Source organism: Heterocephalus glaber, unplaced genomic scaffold (genome assembly GCF_053883595.1).
Source record: "Heterocephalus glaber isolate CG9 unplaced genomic scaffold, H.glaber_assembly_v1.0 deba00000937, whole genome shotgun sequence".
NCBI classification, from domain to species: Eukaryota; Metazoa; Chordata; class Mammalia; order Rodentia; family Bathyergidae; genus Heterocephalus; species Heterocephalus glaber.
Window position 1 is genome coordinate 7759987 of NW_028258173.1, and position 21618 is coordinate 7781604.

Sequence of the window (21618 nt, forward strand, 5' to 3'; positions counted from 1 at the left end):
AAACATTTTGTATCAATTTGGGACATTGAGGCAGCCCCAACAGCACAACTGAGACACTCAAGAAAGAAGACTTCTGGAGCTGGTTCAGAGAGCAGCAAGGATGATGGCACAAGCCCGTCGGAATGAATCCAGGGGGATTAATGGCAACATGTCTTTAATATTTTTTTAAAAAAGAACTAACCATTCACCATATTTTTAGATCATACCTTATAAGTGTCACCAGCCAATGTGGGGTCTTATCCTTATACAGACGGAAATTATACATGGGCCAGTTTTAAGGCTAAAAGTTTATCAGAACAGACAAATACAGAGAGCAAAGATGGCTGCCCCACAGACAAAGCAGCAAGCTAACCCTCAGACTGGACAAAAGATGCACCTAGAATCCATGGGGTCCCCTCCTGGTTTCCTGCACATCTTAATTTCTTATCCCAGGGAGTACATCATTTGCTCCTCCAGTTAACTATTTGCTTTCTTTCCCCCTCTTATCACCCCAAAGTGCAGCTGCCTGCTTGCTCCCTATGAGATAGCGCCTTCAAAGTCCTGTTAGTTCTGCCTCACTGTATACCCAGACTCTGGAGTCAGACTGCCTGGGTTTAAATCTATCTCCATAGTGAGTTCACTATTTGGCCTTGAGCCTGGGGAAGATTTATTTAGGATGGCTGGATCTCAGAGTGGTCCAGACCAGCATCTCTCAAACTGCCCTGTGTTCACAGATGCCCCAGGAACCTATGGATGGAGACTGAGCCTTCCGTGCTGGCCCGAGATGCCACATTCTCACACGTTCCAGGGGATGCTCGTGCAACTGGTCCTGGATGGCACCATGAGTAGCAATCAGGCCTGGGCCAGGTCTCCTTTCCACCATACTCAGTTCCCCTCCCAGGGGCTGGGCTTCTCTGACTGTTCTCATCATCCATTTCCCTCTGACCTGTCCTCCCAGACCATTTCCATCTGTGAATTGCTCCTCTGTGAGTTTGAAATCCATTTTTCTCCCTCCATGTCAGGTGAGTCAGGTGAGAGTAGATAAAGGCATCTGGCCAGAGACCAGCTTCCTTAAGACAGCCTGACCTGGGATATCTTAAAAAAAAAAACGACAAAAAGTTTAATTGGCTGCACTTAACACAAACAAATTGGTTTGACACTGCTGCAGTGATCGCTGGTCCCTTCTCACATTGAATCTGTAGTTCGTTTCTCCTCCTGCCAAATAAAGACCTGGGAGGAACTTTGCAAAGTTGGAGGTCCCTACCTTGCCGTGGTGGGCTCTGAGTGCCCCTGAGTTCTGGCCTCCTTTGCAGTCAAGGGGTGGGGTTGGAGAAGAGGGGAACAGAGAAGGGAGTTGCCATTCATTGAGCCTCTGCCACTTGCTGGACACTGCCAAGGTGGCATTGGTACCCTGACTCAGCCTCTCTGTAGAGACCTTGCTGACTTGTTTTCATGCAGGAGGAAGCTGAGACTCGGCGGGTGGGTGTACAGTGGCAAAGATGGATTTGGTTTTACGTCTGATTCTAAAGTTACCACTCCTTGTTCATCACCTCTTCTGCCTTCCGAACAGGGTCAGGGGTGAAGAGAGATAAGTAGGGCACTGCTCTTGGACACCAGATTGGGAAGAAGGCACGAAAAACTCAGTCATCAAGATGATAATGTTTAATACAATACTTTTTAAAAATAAAATTTAAGCCAAGTATGGTGGTGCATGTCTACAATCCCAGTCCTCAGGAGGCTGAGGTAGAAAGATTGTGGTTTAAGGCTACCCAGCCTGGACTACATAGAAAATTCAAGGCCAACCTGGACCATGTAGTGAGACCCTGCTTCAATAACAAGAACAAAACCAAAATCCACAATGAGAAAATTATTCAAATTTCCAAGAAAGGCAGGATGGCATAGGGCTGGAATTAGGTGAGGAGCAGGTGGCTGGATACAGGCTTGGATCTGGTCCTTAGTTAGTGTTTGGATAGTTCGTTTTGGGGGTTTTACTCAGGTCCGTTCTGCACAGGTGGGTAAACTGTGTGAGAATTAACTGATTGTGTCAATCTGAGTAAGAAACGTCCAACTAATTAGATCAGCATAGTCCTGGGTGTGGAAGACTCACCCTAGGAACGATCTTCGCCAGAATGGAAAGCAAAGAAGGAAGGATTGCTTCTGTTTCTTTGGAGGAGCTCTGGTCTTTGCCTTCACCTTGGATGTTGTCTTCTGGCTTACAGCACAGACTCTGCAGCCCTCCGGTGCAGATCCTTTGGCCCCCTGATGTGGATTGGCACAGGACACCTCAGCGAGCTCCAGGCCTTTGACTGGATCCTCTGGATCTCCAGCGTGCAGACAGCCCTTTTGCACTGCTCCACACCTGACTCTTCGGAAGGCTGTTGTAAGCCAGTCTTATACATTCTTATATATTTGTAGATCTTTCATTAAATCTGTTTCTCTAGTATGCACTGCTGATACACCCTGGATGTAGGGGTGAGAAAGCTTTCTCAGAGGGGTGCAAAGAGCCTGGCTTAGCAGAGCAGGTGCCCAAATAAAGCTTCATCCTCTCCTTTTCTTTCCTGACTTCCCTTCTTGTCTCATCACATTTTCTCTCTCTCAAAGCTGCTTAGGACTCGGTGCATACCCGTGCCTTGGAGATCAGGTTTCCTCAGCATCACAGGTGTGCAGTGATGGCCTTGTGCCAATGGTCAGGGCTTCAGCAAGCTCAACTCTTAGGAAGACAGAGCCCCCAAATGTGCGGAGCTGTTTGGGTGCCCCCTTTAAATTTTGTGCTGCGGGTGGGGGCCATCCTTGCCTTACCCCATCCTGCCCGGGCTTTCTTCAAAGGCTTCAGTACAGCTTTGCCCCACCGCTTCCTACCTGTCCCCTGGATGAACCACAGGGGAGGGACGGTGCCCTCACTGCCATCAGAGCCTGGGCAGGGCCTCGGAGCACATGTGTAAGTGGGTGAGGGAGGAGTTAGGACCCCTTGCAGATGCTGATCAGCATCCAAGGTTTGTGATCCAATCTTGCCTCCTGTGCAAACTGAGAAGCAGAGCACTTGGTGTTCAGCCTTTTTTTTTTTAATCTCTGAATAGTGATTCCTTTCAGACATGGGGTGTGGAGGGAGAAGTTCAGAATGACCCTACTTTCTGGAGCCAAGGCCAGTGGGCTTTGGGAGTTACAGCACTCAGGAGATTGGGAGGGTGGAAAATAGCATGGGCCCCTTTGCCCTGCTGGGATCACCTGGCTTGCTTCCTTCTCCCAGCCTGCAGACAAGGGGCTTCCTCTGGGAAGGGTCTCCTGACCACCGAGCAGCCACTCTGAGCCACCCTCCTGGCCAGTGACTTCACTCCTGCCAAGTAAGGAGGAGGGAGCACTTTCTGTCTCCCAGGAGGTGTGCGAAGATTAATTAGGAAAGCCCGCGGAAGAGTTTGGAAGTGAGAAATGCTGCCCTTTTCTTCTCCAGGTCTCTTCTCCAAGGACTAGACAGCTCAATGCCCTGGACAGATTTCCCCAGCTTGGCTGAGGTTCCCGGGCTCAACTCGGGGAAGGGCCATCCCTCCTGCCCTGCCTTGCCCTCTTTGGTCCCCCAGACTCAGGGTGACCCTCTCCCCTGCCTCCTCCCCCAGCAAATCAATTTGAGCAGAGAAAGGAACAAGGCTATTACAGTTAACACCCCTCCACCCGAGAGTTGCTGGGTCTTTGCTATTCATCATTCCTAATTAATTAAAAAGTAATTACTTATGGATCCCACTTTCATTATTTACACCCCTTGGGCTGTGAGGATATTACTTCCCTCAGTCCTTCTGATTCCCTAAGCTGCTCTGGCGCCAGCAATTGCGGTGTGAAGTGTTGCAAGGTCCATCTGCACGCAGGCAGCTAGCAGGGGCATGTGGGTCCTCACCAGAGGGCACACAGACATCGGGGATCTGCAGCCCCTCCTGAGAGCCCAGGAAGGGACTTGGACAAAGTAGAGACCCCCTGCTCCACTCAGTGTGGCAGTTTAACCACCTCGAGATTGGAGCAACACTCAAACCTTGCTTCTGAATATGTGGTCGTGGACCAATGGCATATGTGGTCGTGGACCAATGGCATACAGGTCACCTGACTGTTATTACAACTGCAGGTCCTCATGCCCCAGACCTGCAGAATATGAATATGAATATCTGAATAACACACACACGCCATGCCTGGCTTTGGGAGCTGCTCAAGTGTGAATAGCACTGCCCCAGTGCATGGAGAGGCAAAGCTGGCGGTACTGGTTCTCAGGGGTGGTTGTGGATGCTGTATGCTGCACACCACCTGTACCCCTTGCCCACCCCCGGCTTTCCAGCCTGCTCCCCCCTCTAGGTGCTTTTCAGTGTCTTTCGGCCCCTTAAAACTTACCCTTCCGGGCACTGTTGGCTTCCTCCAGTCTGAGTGAGTCTGAGCTGTGTGTGACTCGAGACTAATTACTCAGGGCCCCAGGCTGAGTAACAAAGTTGCAATCTCCCTCTGTTCCAGGCTTCTGACCTTGCTGATTTTCGTAAGTGATTTCTCTGGACATCCCTCCCTCCTTAAGGGGTTGCACCTGTCTCAGGGTGGCGCTGAGGAATCGATCGATCGCAGCGGACACTCAGTTAATAGCAGTTATTATTGTTATTGTTGCTGGGGGAAGAGGACTGGGGAAGGTCGATGGTTTTCTTACATCCATGGCCAGGGTCTTTGAGCAGAGATAGGGCTCAGCCATGGAGCTGACTTGGGGGAAGTCTGAGCTGCCATGAATTTCTCAAGCTGAGAACTGAGGCATCCTGAGCACTGAACTTGACGCTGAAGATGTCACCAGACATTGCATCCTGCTCCCTTGACATCTACCGCTGGGATGCTGGGAAGGCGAGGGCGGACCGTGCAGTGGGTGAGAAGTGCTAACCGTGATGACCGCCATCCTTGAGCAGGCGACAGTCTTGTAGACGCCCACGTGACGCTGGCTACAACAAGGCCGTAGCTGCCCGCTTCCTTTCTCCCCTCTCCAGTGCAAGTGTCTTAGGGTTCGATTGTGCATGAGCAGATAGGAGCTGTGGAGGGCATGTGGGTGGGCTGGAGGGTGCAGGGGGCCTTTAAGAGAGAGGGTGGGAGGAGGCAGGGTGGGGTGGTGGAGGGAGGAGAGAGGAGAGGGAAGACTTGGCATCTCAGGGTGATCTGACAGTTCAGACTGGGCCTGGGAGGGGCCCAGGGCTCTGAGGAGGGCACCAGCCCTTGGAAAGCTGAGTCTGCACATCTTGAGGAGGAAGATGCTGCAGCAGCTGCCCTGTTGGGGCCATTGCTCCTTTGTCAACTGCAGTGAAATTTCTCAGCCATCACGGCAAGGGCTGGCTGCACCTGTGGTCCCCATCACAGCTGCTGGGCCCATCCTTCGTGCTGTATATGGGGTCCCATCTCCCTTCCCCATAACCTCCTACTGCCTTCATTTCTTTCCCCATCCCACGACACGGTAATGAATTGGGATACTATTAATCTGTGTGCTCTTTCCTTTGCTGCCCACAGAGGACATGGTCCTGGTAGCCCAGCATAGGGAGAGAGAGAGAGCTGAGGCTTTGCAGGACAGGACAGAAGCAGCAAAGAAGGAAGACTGTCCCTGAGGAGGCCTGAGGACATTGGAGGCTCTTAAGGATCTGCAGCCAGCTCCTTTGAGTGCCCTGTGGATGGGGGCCATGGGAAGTGGGGGCGGGCAGGACGAGGGCTCCCACCTCAACAGAGCCCAGGTGCTGGAGAGCTGCTGGCTTTCAGGGGACTGATGTAGACCACAGCCTGCCCGAAAGTTTTATTCTGCAAGGACCGCTGTCTCCTTCATATGACCCTGGGGAGGGAGGTATCAGGGAGAGAGCCCCAGCAGTCAACAAGATTGTGTTACTTCCTCTCCTCATGGGATTGGGCTTGAAGTCAGATTGAATTTAACTTAAACAAAATAAAGTCATGCACCATTTCATGTACCCTTGAGATGGTGATTGCAAATCTATTCATTGCATAGCACTGAAGGGAGGGGCAAGATCACTTCATTAAACTAATGGTTTTGCTCTCCCAGGTCTCTCAACTTCTTGGTTCCTCTTGCTCTACTTTGACCAGTTGGTGGATGTGGTGAAGGGAGACAGCCAAAGTGGTGGCCGTTTCTGGCTATGGTGAAAAATGTTTAGCTCTCTGTGTGGACTTCCACATGGGCACCAGAGGAGCTCAGCCCAAAACACACTCTCCAGTAGCCACACTGAGCTATCCAGAGGATGCCCAAGTTGCTCCACGTGCCTACGGATGCATGCTACCGGATGATTTCCAGCAAACCGCCATGATTTAGGCAGTAAGCATGGATTGGGGTGACCGAAGGATCCAGATCACGCAGAGAACTTTCTAACAGCCCACGCAAACCACTTGTAGCTTAGCATTTGTCACCCCTCCTTCCCAGGTAACTCTAGTGTCCCTGTCCCCATTTGGCCCTAGGAAACCTGATCAGTTATGGATTCTTCACCCCAAGGAGCACTAGGAACCCCTGAGGAAGGCTTACCTGTTTCCCAATCAGGTCCTCCCTGCTGGTTATTAGAGCTTGCCCTGCCCCTTGGGCTTCTCAGGATGCTGTGCCTGCTTGTTCTCTGGGCAGTTTTGACCCAAGTATAACACAGGCACAAGTTCAAGCCCAGCTTGGGCTTCTTAGCAAGAAACTATCTCAATACAAAAATAAAAATAGGGCTGAGGTTGTAGCTCAGTGCAAAGACCCTGGGTTCAATCTCCAGTATAATAAGAAAAAAAAAAAGGTACAAATCAGAGCTTCCCCTCCTCCTTCCAGAGCAGCAGTTGTCAAGCACTTTGCATCACACCACTGGGCACTCTCTTCTTAGGGAAGGCAGAGGGAATTATAAGTCAGAAAAGAAGGCGCAAGGATCCTGCTTGCTCCCAGGGTCTATGGACTCCCTTTCTCACTCTACTCCCCTTGGGCCCCAACCTTGGGAGAGAGACCTAGATTCCCAGCTTGGGATGGGACATTCTGGTGGGAAGTGAGTGGTAAGCCAGGCCTCAATCAAGATTTTGATTCTCCTGCTTCAGCCTCCCAGAGTGCTCAAATGATAAGCATGTGCCACTATGCCCAGCTAGGTTTCTAACATTTGTCCATTTCCATGGTGCGAATGCTCCCACTGTGGCCAGTTTAAATCTCCCATGTGCCCCAAATTTCTGAAATTTCACAAGCATCCCTCATATACCAGTGGAAACCAGCTCTAGCTGATACTGCCTGGTACAGGCCTGGCTGACTACTCACCTCCCCAGGAGTGTCCGGCCAAGCTGGGTCTCTCGGTCTTTCTTCCCTGGAGTCCAGGCCCCTAATCTTCTGAGTCCCCTTGGGAGAAGAAATTTTATTATCACTTTAGAGAAATCACAATGTCAGAGGACATTGTCATTGACGTGTAGATTATTTATTCTCTCTATCTAAAAACTGTGGCCTCCTACTGTCTTCTTGTTAACACTGACAGAGGGTGCTGTCTTTGTAAAACCCAGAGGCCCCAAAACAAGGGGTCAACCTGCCCTCACTGGAAGATTCACATTTCTGTTTGTGTCCTTTCAGGAGTATGAAGGAAATGAGAAATATATTTTTGTGACCTTACAATGCTTGATTTTACCTTACCAATTCAGGTGTGAGCAGCCAAGGGCCTGTAAACTAACTAATAATAGACAGATTAGCAGGATCAAAGACAAGGTTTATTTTGCACGTACGTTGGAGTAGTCTATAAGGAGCAACTCTGAATAGCCATGGGTAGGGGTAGAGGCAGAGGGTTAGGGCTTCAGTGGAAGGTATGGAAGATTCTGACAAAGCTTGTGTTTTATATTAATTATTTGGCCCTGCCCCCATCATATTGAAGCCCTAACCCCCATTGTGATGGTATCTGAAGACAGGACATTGAGGAAGTATTTAGGCTTCCATGTGGTCATGAGGACAGAGCCTGTATGATAGGGTTGATGTCTTTATAAGAGACACCAGAGAGTTTGCTGGCCTTCTCTCTGCCATAGGAGGACACAGCTAGAAGGCAGCCTCATACAAACCAGGAAGAGAGGCCTCCTCAGAGCCCAGCATGCTGGCTCCTGGTTTCCCAGTGTCCCTGAGTCTCAGCTTTCAGCATCCAGAACTAGGGGGACATACAGATTTGTTATGTAAGTCCTCCAGTCTACAATATTTTGTTATGCAGCCTGAAGTGGCTCACAATAGCCCTTCATGCAGTTTTCTTGGAATGTCATGACATCAAAGGTCTGTTTCCTCCATGTCTGGATACTCTCTTGCAAGGGGTGTGTGGCAGCCAACTACTAGGATAGCTCCACTCTAGTCAGAGAAGGGAAGCTCAGAAGCAGCTTGAATCATCAGCTTTCCATTGCTTGGACAACCTATCTGCCATCCACAGTATAAAGGAGGAGAGATTTAATTTAGCTCACAGTTTCAGAGAGTTTAGTCCACGGTAAGTTGGCTCCAAGGCAGACGCCACAGCAGAAGGATGTGGTGGAGCAAAGCTGCTCACTTCATGGCAGACAGGAAGCAGAGCCAGGAGAAGAGCATCAGCTATAGATATACAGTCCAAAGACACGCCCTCTCCTGCAGTTACCCGCCTCCTTTAACTGGGCTCCACCTCCTAACAGTGTGCTTGGCTATGAACATCAGTGAATTAATTTACTTAGGAGTACAACATGACCACAATCTAATCACTTCTCCAGTGTCTTAATCCAATCAACGTGACAATTAAGCTTAACGGGCACTTGGTTCCTCTCTGCATCTGCAGCATCTTGAGAGCCTAGAGCTGAAAGGACTCTATATGGTGTCTTGTGGGGTGTAGATCCCTTCAATCCCGTAGTGTTTTCAGTCTCAGCTCTGAGTGGAGACCAGGAGGCCAGCAGGTATGAGACCCAGGGACACTGAGGACACCAAAGAAGCCCATAGTTGGGGGAATAACTTGGGCTTGGTCTTTCAGAAAAGATGGCTCTTATCACTGGCAAGTATCTTTTGAAAGCCTTTCCCATGCTTCATCTCTACTGGTTCTCACAACCACTTCTGTGACCTGGACAGGCAGAAGCTGGTTGCCAACTGTGCCAACCAATGAGGAAACTGCGATCTGCTCAGCTGAGCGATTGGTACAAGGGTGCACAAGTTGTGTGAGTCAAGATGAAAATGAGCTTGCTGCTTCCTCCTCCAGAGCTCTTTCTGCCAAGATTTGGAGAGGTTGACAAAAGAAACTTCTAGGCTTTGGGGCTATGGAACAGAAATGTAGAAATAAGAATAGCCATGCTGGGTGTCAGGAAAAAGGACTCCAGGATATATGCACAGGATACAGTGTATGCTGGGAGTGCATGTAGTCTGGGCAGGTTGGGGTGAGGTCATGGAGAATTTTGAATGTCAGGTAGAGAAGCTTTTCCCTCCAGTGCTGGGCATGGACCCCAGAGCCTCATGTATGCCAGGCAAACACTCTGTCACTGAGCCACACCCCATCCCCATGGCAGGTTTTGAGCAGGCAGTGGCATGTTGAAAGTACTCCAGTGCTATGTGGTGTATGAACTGTATACTGACAGCCTGAGATGTGGAAACTATATTCCTATATCAACCTCCAGTGAGTCCATGCCCAGCGCAGCCAGGACCTCTCAGCCCACTGACATTTCCTTCCTGGCAGTCTGCAGGGTTTTCATACATCTTTCCCGCCCTTCCATGGAGAAAGGACTTCCCAGAACAGTGGATTAAGTGTGTGTGGTTCTTCTCATTCAGCATCTTGTTCATTCTCCTTTTAATAATATCAATGCCACATTCTTATAACAAGTCCCCTCCCTACCCTCTGACCTGCAGTTCTGCTGAAGCTGGCTCCACCCCTAGTCAGGGCACATGACCCGGGCTAAACCAATGAGCGGTTCCCACTCTCTGGTTGATAGGATTGGTTCAGGGGTGGACACATGACCAAAATGAGCCAATTAGAGCCAAGGAGCCTCAATTCTGGGCCTTTGAGTTGAATTCCTAGGGTGGCAGGTGCTTTCCTCCTGGGGTGGAGCAGCTTCTGGAACTAGAAAATGTTATCAGTCCAGGGGAGGCAGAACCAGGAGAGGAAGAGAACCTGGGGCCTGAGCCTAGTTCAGCTCTTCATCAGGCTGACTTGGCTCTTGAATGTATGTTATGTTGTCTAAAAATTCCCTTTCTGATTGCATCTCCTGGCATTCCCTTTTTCCATTCTTAACAAAAAGAGAGCCATGGACACAGTCAGTTCAGGTGCTCCTGGTTGCGCAGAATTTGGGGACTAGGCAAAGATACAGAGTACAATTGAACCCTTCCATGCCCCAACAAAGCAAAACAAAGGCCAAGCCAAGAAGCAAGCCAGGGGTGCTAACGGAAGCTTGACATAGGTTGTTGAACCAGAGGGGGGATGAGGAAGCCTAGGGCACCAGCAGTGTGGAAACAAGAGAGTTAGAATTCCCACATTTGGCTACAGGATGAATGAAATCACCTTTGATGTTCTTTGAAGGGTCCCAAAGAGATTTTTAATGCATTTCATTTATTCTTGGCTAACAAAGTACAAAGTGGGTTTACTTGTAACTTTACTCCAATCCTAGACCACGAGGGCATTTTGCTGCGTTGTAATAAAAAGACATGGCTCCTATTCACTGAGCACGTACTTTACGCCTGGCGCCATACTGAGTCCTCATCCTAGCAATCCCAGCAGGTTGGAACTATCACTACCCTGTACTCACATGGGAGGAACCCAAGGAATAGAGAGGCCAATGGGGAGGGAATCCCTGACACCAGAGCCTGATTTCTTAAACGTGATTCTCAGATGTGTGCAGCCATGGGGGATGGGCTGGGTGGGAGGTGTTCCTAGACCTAAGTCTGGCTCCTGGTGTCCCCTGGGAACTTGCTAAAAATGCAGAGGATGGGGCCCCACCCAAGATACGCTGAATCAGAATCTGTACTGTTCCAACTTCTCCCATCTCTCCTACACACACTAGAACAGGCAAGGTGCCTCATGGCCAGCCTTGCTTTTCTTGTCGCATACTTCCCTACAGACTTGACCTGCACAGGCAGTGCAGTCCTGCAGCCAGACAAACTGTTCTGGGCCTACAAGGAGGGCTTACTCATCTGAGAGTCTTATTACACCCAGAAAACACCTGTCCTTATGCCTGTGAGAGAGACCACACGCATCCCATTCCATCCACAGCAAGATGAAGGCTCTGTGAATTATTTGGGGCTTAAAGAGATTTGCTCTATTATTTTAACCCATATAGAAAATGACAGGTCTACCTTAACATCTGATTCCAAGCCACATTCCCTTTGAAATTCTACCAGTTGTAATACTTTCCGTTACTAATAATGGAAAATTTGACTCAAAGTGCCCTAAAAAATAAAAGGAATTTATTGGCCCATGTATCTGCAAAGTCCAGCGGTAAATATGCCTCAGGTAAGGGTTGATTCAGCAACTCAGTCCTTTCTCCAAAGAACTTGCTATTTTCCCACTGTGCTCTGCAAGGGATGGCCTTCTCAGGCTACCTGGTTCCTCACTACCTGCAGGAATAAATGCTCTTTTGATGCAAATAATTTTGGACCCTCACTGTCTGATTCCACCCAGCCCACATGCTACTGAAGGTTCCAACCTTAGAATTGTCCTAATATTTTCTCTATACCTCTCCTTCCTGTTCTATTTTTGTGCTTTGTTCATCCCATTCCCCTTTTTGTCTCTTTTAAAAGTAAAGTTTCCTTTTATGATTGTAAATGTGATGCCTGCTCATTGTAGAAAGGTATAAATCCACAGAAAATTAAAAGAAGAAAGTTTACAGACTCCCTACCCTCTCTGCCTAGAGATACCCACTGTGCACATGTTGGCAGACAGCTGTCCACTGGAACTCACTGTCCAGATTCTCAGGGTCTGGGAGGGACACACAGACCTGGAGGGGGCAGCAGTTCGAGTTCGCTGCAGGTATGAGCCCGGTGGCTGAGACAGCAGCTGCCTGACATTTGGTGTTGGCTCCTGGAGGTGGCACGCTCTGCTTCATGCCCCTTCCTATGGGTCCCTCCAGAGAGGAAAGTCTTTATTTCCTGCACAAAGTGGCCTCCGAGTGAGAGATCAAACTTTTGAGAGAGCTGAAAAGCAATTAACTTCACTCAAAGTGAAGGATATTGTTTTGTGCCACTAGACAGAATTTTTTCCCCCCAGAAAAATTACGCCCTCAAAATCAACATTTGATTTAGTCTTTGTTCATTTTAAGAATGCTGTGAGGATCTGCCCAGGCAACATGGGACTGTATAAAAAAATATGATGCAGCTGAAATGATTTGAAGGCTGGATACAGCTTTGCATTTGTTTTCTGGAAAGCCTGTACCAATTTACACCTCTGAGCAGCGAGGAAGGAAGGCCCAGTTCTGCACAGCCTTTGCAGCATTGAGAATTATAATTTAAAAACATTCATTTGATGGTAAAATGTTGCTTTGTTGTGCATTTGTTTACAGTGAAGCTGAAAGTCTCCCCCTATGGTTATCAGCCTTTTGTGTTTTTCATAAAAGGCTTTTGTTTGTGCCCATTTTTCCTCGTTGCTTTATATAAGCTCTTTACATATTGTGGTTAATGTCTCTTCATCATACACAGAGCTCCTCACCTTCCATATTTTATGACCTGAGTCCTGGAAGTTGCATGGTCACATAACAATGCAAATGTTGTCCTAACACCAAACTATCCCACCATGAGCTGACCTGTTAGAACCCTGTCATGACTCCCACAGGCCTCATGCCTCCTCACATCAGTGTGTTTTCCCATTCCTCATCATCATAGCCATGGGTCAGTCTGTTCCTGTTAGCCACATGTTGTCAACTCTCTGAAGTATGTGAGACAATTTCAGATCTTGCAAAAGATGCAAAATTTTCTGAGGTTGATCAAAGTGACTATGGAGAATTACTTGAATCACATGCAAGGCTACTGGCAAATGAGGCTACAGAGGCGTCTTCAGCCAGTAACAATTACAGAAGGGAAAATTTACCCGGCTGATGAAATGACAGGCGCTTCAAAAGAGAGAGATTGGAATTTTAGAGGATTAAGACAGGCCATTGGGGAAAATTGATGATGCCTTCAAATATTTTTTTTTTTTGGCAAAAATGTCCTTTTTATGATTGTGCTGCAAAAGTCAAACGCGAAATCAAGGCTGTTGTACAGCGCTATCAGACAATCTTGTCAGAAAAATTAGGCCCTTCAAATCAACGCTTTATTCTTTGTTCATTCAAAGAATTAAAAAACAGTTGCATTCACAGCCTGCTTTTGTTAAATGTAAGCTAAAACAAATTGTTTCATAATTTGTCATTTCTTTTTAAATATAAAATTGCAATCAAGCATTTATGTCTTTGCATCTTTTAAATGGATTTACTTTGTAGCTGTTTTTTTTCTCCCTAATCCCAATTTCCCTTGACTAATGAGAACCTTTGAATTTCTCTTTTGTGTGTGTGTGTGTGTCTGCTTCCTTCTGTCCCCAGCTCTGGGTCTATAAGGCTCCCCGTCCAGTTCCAGAGATTAGGATGGGACTCTTCCTTTGGCTAATCCTCCTGGTGCCTGGTGGTTCCCTTAGAGCACACTGGGGACCTGGGACATGCAAGCCCTTTCCTGGAAGCCACATAGCCAGCTGCAAGCAGACCTGGAGGACTGTCTCTGCAGGTGCCCCTTAATGCTGTGCCTGGCCCTGTTGGACTGGGCTCTGCAGCAGGGGCTGCTTGGGGCTCTGCTCACACTCAGGTCTGTCACCCCTGGGTCAAAGTTCTGGAAATGGTTCTGTGTCAGCCAGCTCCTGGTGCACGAATGGCATGCTTGCCATAATTCTGGGTTAGACTGCATATCAGATCTCAGGTGAGGGTGGGCCCTACGGCCTGCACTTGGATAGGACCTCTGCCCCCAGTTCTCTCCTTGGGGCTCTGCCCCTCTCTCCACCTGACCCCAGACTTCCAGAAGCAGTTTCTCTTCTCCTCACATCCTTTTAGCAGTGTCTACTACAAACCTATCCCCACCCCTCTACCAGAGCAACAAGACCCAAGTTTAAGTTTACTATTCTTTAAATTGCCATACTGGGGATGGAACTCAGGATCTCTTGCCATAACTGCACTCTTACTGGACTTTATCCCCAGGCTTTAAAATGTATTTTTAAAGTTTTGAGATAAGCTGTGTCCAAACTGCCCAGGTTGGGCTGGAATTTGTGAGTTTCCTGCCTCAGCCTCCCAAGTAGCTGAGATTATAGGCCTGTACCACTGTGCCTGGTGCTTAAGCTTACTCTTTAGCAGGTGCTATGGTGCAGTTTCAGTTTGCTTATCACATGGCATCGTTTAAAAAGTCTGTGGTTATATCCATGGGTCTTTTTTCTTTCTAACTATCCTTTGCCTTTAAGCTTTGGGGGTCTTTTAAAAATGTATTTATGCTTTGATTGTTTTCCATTTCATTTTAGATGCATCCAGAATGTGTTTCTGTGTACTGAGTGAGGTGCACACTATTTATCTGTCAGTCTCAGTGAAGGTGGAGTGGAGTGGACACAGCGACCTCACCTGGAAGCACAGGTGAGCCTGGATTCTGGATCTCATACATCTTCCACAGGTGGCCTGGGGCCTGGCTCACCTAGCCCAGCTGCTGATTGTGGCTGAAATCAGGTCCTGCTCCATGAGTTCCAATCTCCTTGGATCAGTAGGCTACCAGAGTGTGTCCTTTTTTGGGCATAACAGTATGCTAAGAGGACCAGGCTGGCTGTGTAAGCTCAGCCCAGACCTCTCCTTGCTTTGCAGCTGGTCACGTGCCACAGGTCAAAGCAGCCTGAGGTCAGGAGGCAGGAAGAGTACCATACCTAGTCGAGGCCAGGTGAGGGCCTAGGTGAGGCCAGGTGGATATGTGGTGCCACCCCACGAGCAAAGAAGGGAGACCAGCACCCCTCGCCCAGCCCGTGTTGCCAGCATCATGTTGAGTAAACCACTGTTTTCTTTGAAATGATGGGCCTAAGACAGCAAGGTGAAGCAGTAAATTCCTGCTTTCCAACCCCCCTATCAGAGGATAAAGGGACATGGAGTCATACACCAGGACAAACAGCAGAACAGCCAGGCTGGCTAAAGCCTGGGTAGCTCAGCTGTGAGAAGCCAGTCTCCTCCCACATGGTACAAGAGCAGCAGATCAGAGGCCCTGTGCAGGTCATCTGGGTCACCACTTAGTGAGTGTGGGTGCATGTGGGTGTGTGCATGCATGCACACACGCGTGGGATTCTGTAGGCACGTGGGTGAGATGTCACCCTTCCGGAAATGAGAGGAGTAGTAATAAAGACAGCTCACCTCTGTGGCCCCGCTCAGTTCTAGGTGCTGTTTGAGATTTACACAGGCAGGCAGTGCATTAGAGAGGCCTGGCCTTGATTACTTTCCACAGAGGGCACTGTCCTCACCTTCCCTTCCCACTGGTGATCAGCTGCCAGCTGTTCCTCTCCTCCTCGCCTCTCTGCCGTTTAATAAGGATGGGCCAGGCAAGAGAGGGTGCTGTAAAATCCAATTAACTAAGGCATCAAAAGGCATGATCTCCATGTGGTGCCAGCTCCCACCGCCTCAAACAACAGTCTGGCCTGCTGCTGGCTCCCCAGAGGAGGGCACCCAGGAGGAGGGCTGTGGTGAGCATCTCTGCCTGGCAAAGAGGCTGAGATCAGGATTGCTGAATCCCAACCCCCTGCCCCCAGCAGGCGGGACAGTAGAGAGGGTGGGGTGTGCCATGCAGTCTGTGGGGTCTGCAGCTGCCCCCCCAGCAAGCCCACCTGCCCTCCCCTACTGTCTGTTTGCTGGAGGTCACTGCATGTCCCCCTCAGCCTCATTCCGAGGTTTGCAGACATGGTCTTTGGCCCTGTGCTGCGGCCCAAATCTGCTTTCAGCGCCAGTGGGGAGAGGGGACTCTGCTGCAGGCAAATGTTTCTACTCTCGGGTGGAGACAGGGGACTCGGGGACGCGGGCATGCAGATGGGTGGGCGTGGAGAGGGGGCCTGGGGGACTGTGAGCGGGAGATCAGTGCAGATGGTGTCAGTTGAATGCAATTTTGGTGGCAGACGATTTTGCTAAAGTGTGTGTAAACCATCCGTGGGCCAGGAGCATTTCTGAGGTTTTTCAATGACTCTCACCCCCTCGATGCTGTGTCTCCTGTCCCAGGGCTGCCGTTACTCTGGAACGGATCCCTGCCATCCCCATGGCATCAGCACCAGCTCTCCAATCTTCCTCACAGGCAGATCTCACGATTCCTGGTCTCCCCACCCTCCAGGAGCTTCCCCTTCCCTCCCGCCTCCTTCTTCGGTCCCTTCCCTGTGGTGAGAACTTTCCCACCTCCACATCTCACTGAGAGCCCCATCCTCATCAGAATCACACTCACTGCCTTCTTTCCTCTTTGCCATTAGGTTCAAAACAAGCCTACTGATTCTCTGACACTCCTGCCATTGAGAAGATGGGTCTGTTCCTCTGCCCTTAAATCCGGGTGCACTTGTGTCTGTGTCCCCAGTGGATGGTGGCAGAAGTCACATCATGCACCTCTGAGCCGGGTCAGAAAAGACTGGAGTACATTGCTAGGGTACATGGGGACACTCAGCTTTGGAGCCTGGAGCTACCATATAAGAAGTTCCAGGACCGGAAACTGCCTCGCCAGGAAGATCAGGCCACACAAGGAGACCATGTGCACCAGGGCTGCATGAACAAACAGCCCAGCAGGCAGGTGAGGAAGACACCTCTAGGTGAGACCAGCCTCAGCAGCTGAGTGTCCCCAGCCTACTGAGAGGAGCACAGACTTCACGCTGTCCAAGTTCCCAGTGTGGGAGTAAATTGGCTGATCTGAGTCACTAAGTTTGGGGTGGCTTGCTGTCCAGCACTGGTAACTAGCACCACATCTTCCATCTTTGCAGATCTCCAAGGCTGGCCCAATGAGGTTCAGTATCTTGAGTGGTTGCCTTTTCTACCCGGCTCTGTGTAGCTGGAGGGAACAGGAGAGGGTGGGAAGGGTGGGTTGTAGAGGGGTCACTCAGGATTGCAGGATAAAATACAGAATGCCAAGTTAAATTTGAATTTCAGATGACAAATAATATTTAGTATAAGTGTATCTCACGTATTAGCTGGGATAGACTTACGTTAAATTAATTTCTGCCGATTTTCTGCAATCCAAACTTTTCTGAGTATCTTCATTTTTAATTGCAAAATCTAGGAACCCTGGATTTCTAGGGCCTAAAGGCCTTGGTTGTGCTTCCCAATGGCCTGTGTCAGGCAGGTCCTGTTGCTCGGTAGGTCCACTCTGAGTGGTCACAGCCAGTGTTCCTGCACTGAGTGACTACAAGTCACGGGGCAGTGTGGTGGTGGGATGGATCCTGTCCCCGCTCCCCCATCAGGTTGAGTCCTTTGTCTGAGGACAGCAGAACTGATCCCTTGCCACCGACATCCGTGAGGGGCAGCAGGGCCCCTGGCCTGTACCTGTGCCCAGGACGTGGCTGCTCATGGTGCAAGATCCAGGGAAGATTCATTCTCTGGTCAGCAAGGCTCTGAGGACGTCATCAAGTTGTCTGCAGGGGCCCACATGACGGCTGCAGCTAGAAGCAGAAGGTGGCTCCGCCCAGAGGAGGAAGTCTTTGTCTCTAAGGCAAGGATGTGTTTATTCTGTCTGGAAGAAAACAGACAGCTGCCCACCCAAATTGCTTACCTCCTCACAGCTGGCCAGGCTCTCTTCTGGTCCCCTCAGATTCCCTGGCTCTGGTCTGACGGGGAGCAGAAAAAGTCCCTCTTCTCACTTCCAGCCAGCCAGCCCTTTCCTCTATCATTGGGCTCATTATCCAGCAATGAAAACCAGCTCACTCTCAGTTTGCCACTGCGTTTTCTAAATAATCACTTTGGGAGAATCACTCGTCCGGTCCTCCATTCCATAGTCCTCTCGTTTTACTTCTCCTTCCCAGCTCATTAGCTTGAGCAATAATAATGAAGCTATCTATCTCTTCTTTCTCCCTCCATCCTGCACTGGGTCCTGATGACAGGGGAGAGAGCTGGATGGAGAGAAGGGCTTGGCCAGGCACCCTGGTTACCCCTATTTATTGATTCATTCATTCCTCAAATGCCTGTTGAGTCCCTGGAGCCTGTAGGTATAGTCCTCATAGCTGGGGCCCACCAGTACCTTGGGAAGTTGCATGATAACATTAGACAAAAGAAGTCATTGAAAAAAATGGAGCCACTTCTCCTGATACACAGGGGAGGACTCAGAGGAGGGCTGGGGGTGGATGTGAAGAGCAGCCACTTCGAATGGAGCTATATTAGGGGTGCAGTCTGTAGTCCTCACTGCAAGATCCATACCCCTCAATTCTTTTTAAATACTTGTTTGTGAAACAGGATCTGGGTTTGAGGTAAAATGCAGCTTTGCGGATGAGTGCAAAGGCACACACCTGCCAATGCATTCCCCCATTTTCTCACTGCATCAGGTATCTAGTGTTGTGTAACTTATTACCCCCAAATCCCACCAGCCACCTCCACTGTCACCACTGCCGTCCTCCCCTACACACTCAGCCAGAGTCAGACTATTGTCTGGGAAGCATTTCTCACTAACTGACTCTCAAGCCAGTTTCCCAGGTAAACTTCAAAAGAAGGTGCTTTGCATGGTGGCTACATCCCTGGAAGAAATGTGTGGCCTCCCAAGGCAACAATTAGAATGGGATGCCCTCGTCGTGATGGAGGGAGTTCTGGCATGCTCTTTCCAAAAATTTTGTTATTTTCTAATCAGCCCTATGATTCCTACATTGGAGATAACAAGAATCTATCTTTAGTTTTTAGTTTTTCTCCCCCATGCCCTTTTTTTCCTTTCTCTTTCCCTCCCTCCCTTCTGTCCTTCCTTCCTTCCTTCCTTTTCTTTGTCTTACAAATGTTTTGGTGTTGCATCTGGCTGTCATGGGCTTTGTAGGGCAGGGATGTTTTGGGCTGAGTTTTGGGGTAATGGCTAGCTGGTTCCCACCACCTTCCTGGCCCCTGCCAGCTGGAAGCCTGGGCCCAGTCTCCCTGAAAGCCAACAGCCCCTTTCCTTCTGGCTCCAGTGGGCAGCTGTCCTCCATGGGCCAATTGCCACTGTCTTTGGGGGAGAAAGCAGATGGAAAGCCACAGATTCACTTGACTCTGTCTGGTATGCTGCCAACTATCTCCCCTCCTCCTTCTCCTCTATCATGTCACTTAAGGCTGCCTTCATAGTTTGGTAAATAATCACTCCATGTGATCTGCGTTCAGCCCACCCTCTCTTCCTGCCAGTACAAATAATTTGGCAACATAAACACTGTCATCGGCAATCGTTTGCAAGCTCCTTTCCATCGAATGTGCTTTATTTATTATTTTTCAAAAAAAGGAAAGAAACTCTGGAAGATATCAGAGTGGGTTATGTGTCTTTCTTCTGTCTGTAGAATTTCAGGAGATTTGATAAAAAGTTCTGACAGCTGACAAGCTAAGACTGCTTTTAAGTGAGGGCTAATACACAGCCTCTCAGATCAAGAGTGGATTGAGGGTGGGTGTCTGAGGAAGGGGTCGCCCTCCTCCTTTCATGTTGCTGTTACTGGGCCACTTGCAAAGCTCGGCTCAGCTAAGCTCACTCGAGTGGCATTGAAACGAATCCAGCACTTCACCATCTGGCCCTGATTGTAAACATGTGTATACAAAGTGAGAGTCACTTCAGCTAATTCATGAGGGGCTGGCTGCTTTTGTGCTTGCTGCAGCTATCCTGGGATAAGGGGCTGAGTGGTGGTCCCGGAGGATGCCAGGGTGCACAAGAGGGTGGATAGCTTCCTGCAGGGTCTCCATCAGCTGGAGGGAGGCAAGGCTGCCAAGCTTTGCGGCATGTGCTGTATGCCCCACCCCCACCTTCCTTAGAGCAGCTGGTGGCCTTAGATCCAGCTGCCTGGCCATCACTGCTTTGATAGTGAATCATTTTCCATCCGGATTGTACATAACCCCAAGTCAGGTTTGTTACGCTCCTACGTCACCGTGGCAGGAGACTTGCACTTGAGAAATTATCATTGAATTAAAATAAATCAGCAACCTTTTCTTTGTCTTTCTGACCCCTGTTGCATCGATTTCTCCTGCTTCTGCTTTGCTGGGTAGAGAGAGGAGCAGAAACCCCCACTCTTCCAGGGTAAAGGGAATAATTAATGAGTTCTCTCTGTCTCAGCAGTGTGGACCAGTGAGATTTTGGATAAGTGCTAATAATCTCCCAGGCTTAGTTTTATCATCTTTCAAATGGGACTATGATCCTGTACCTCCCTAGACCCTCTCATAGGCCTCCTAGCCCTGGTGCCCAGGTGAGGAGAGGGATGGTGCAGAGGATTCTGCGAGCACTGACTTCGGGGCAGACAAGGGCTGCAGATTGCTGGGTCCATGAGCGGGTGACAGCCATTGTGGCAGACACTCAAACACGCTACGTCCTGGTCTCTTCTGCAGCTCAGGCCTGTCCTTCCTGCAGCCTCACAGCCTGTCTTGGGTGGTTTGATTAGGCTTTATCTGGTAGGTGTAGCTGTTACTTTGTTCCAGGAAACAAAGACTTGCTCCAAGCGGGGGCGGGGGGCTGCTCCCAGACAGCACCAAGAGTACAGATCCTCAGTCCAGGCTGGCTGGTTTCTCTGGCCCCAAACACTCCGTCCCAGACATTCAGTCCGGCCTCAGAGGACTGAGCTTCCCCTCTGCGCTCCACCCCTCAATCTGCCCAAATAAGTGAGTGACATGTCCCTTCCACTCCCCCCTCCCTGCTCTTCAAAAACACAGCAGATTTAATTTTCTACACATGTGAAGACAATGTACTTTCCCAAACAGCCCCAGGGACACACAAAGAGGGAGAAAGCTAATTATCTCCTATATTTTCCTCTAGCAGGGAGAGTGTGGACATAGGGATGCGAAGTCAGCTGGGCCACGGGCAGCCTCCAGACAACATCCTGGGTGGGGGAGACGCACCTCTGACACTTGGAATCAGGGGACAACAGGCCCAGACGCAGCCTGTGTGCTCTGGCCCCAGAGCCTGGCATCTGGAGTGTGTTGGCAGGACCTGGCATTGCCACAGGGGTTCTGCCAGGGCCAAATCCACAACACTGGGGGCTGCTCAGCAGGTGCCACAGGGAGGTCACTGAGATGGGGCTGGGGGGTGGGGGACGAGGCCTGTTCTCTCCTTCCAGAGCCTAACAGCAGGCAGTCTCTCACAGAGATAGAGCCGCGTGCCCCACGTGAGGACACAGAGACCCAGCAGCCCCAAATCTAGGAAACCCAAATGAGACCATGCCACCACATGACCCTCCCCGGGACAGATGCCTAATTAAAGCTGGACAGAAAGAGGCAAGAAAACCACTTAATCTAGTCTCTGTTTGCCTTGCTAATTTAGGTGTGTGTGAGTGTGAGTGTGTGCGTGTGTGTGTGTGTGTGAGGGTGTGTGTGTGTGTTTTCCTGTTGGGTGAATGTTTATAAAATCTTAATTAGGTTGTGTGTATTGGAACAGAGATGGAAATATGTCTTTTTTTCCTCCCTGTAATGGTCTCTTGTCCCCCGGGGACATTAAACCCCATACACAATATTCTCCAAGTATGGAAAGTAGTAATGGCCTCTGACGATGGGTTTCAGGGGAGGAGGGGGAAGAGTCTCTCATTCGATCCCAGATGGATGGCTGAT

General features: G+C 49.6%; 1 long non-coding RNA gene across 2 annotated transcripts in view; it reads left to right on the forward strand.

Moving 5' to 3' along the window:
• The window catches only part of LOC106010742 (uncharacterized), a 178934-nt gene extending 159261 nt beyond the window's left edge, over positions 1 to 19673 (forward strand). For both annotated transcript variants that reach the window (XR_015450278.1, XR_002388130.2), the window contains 3 exons: positions 2199 to 2359; positions 14406 to 14514; positions 16365 to 19673. This is a non-coding gene — a long non-coding RNA (uncharacterized LOC106010742). The remainder of the gene's footprint in view (positions 1 to 2198; positions 2360 to 14405; positions 14515 to 16364) is intronic.
• The last annotated feature ends 1945 nt before the right edge of the window (positions 19674 to 21618 follow it).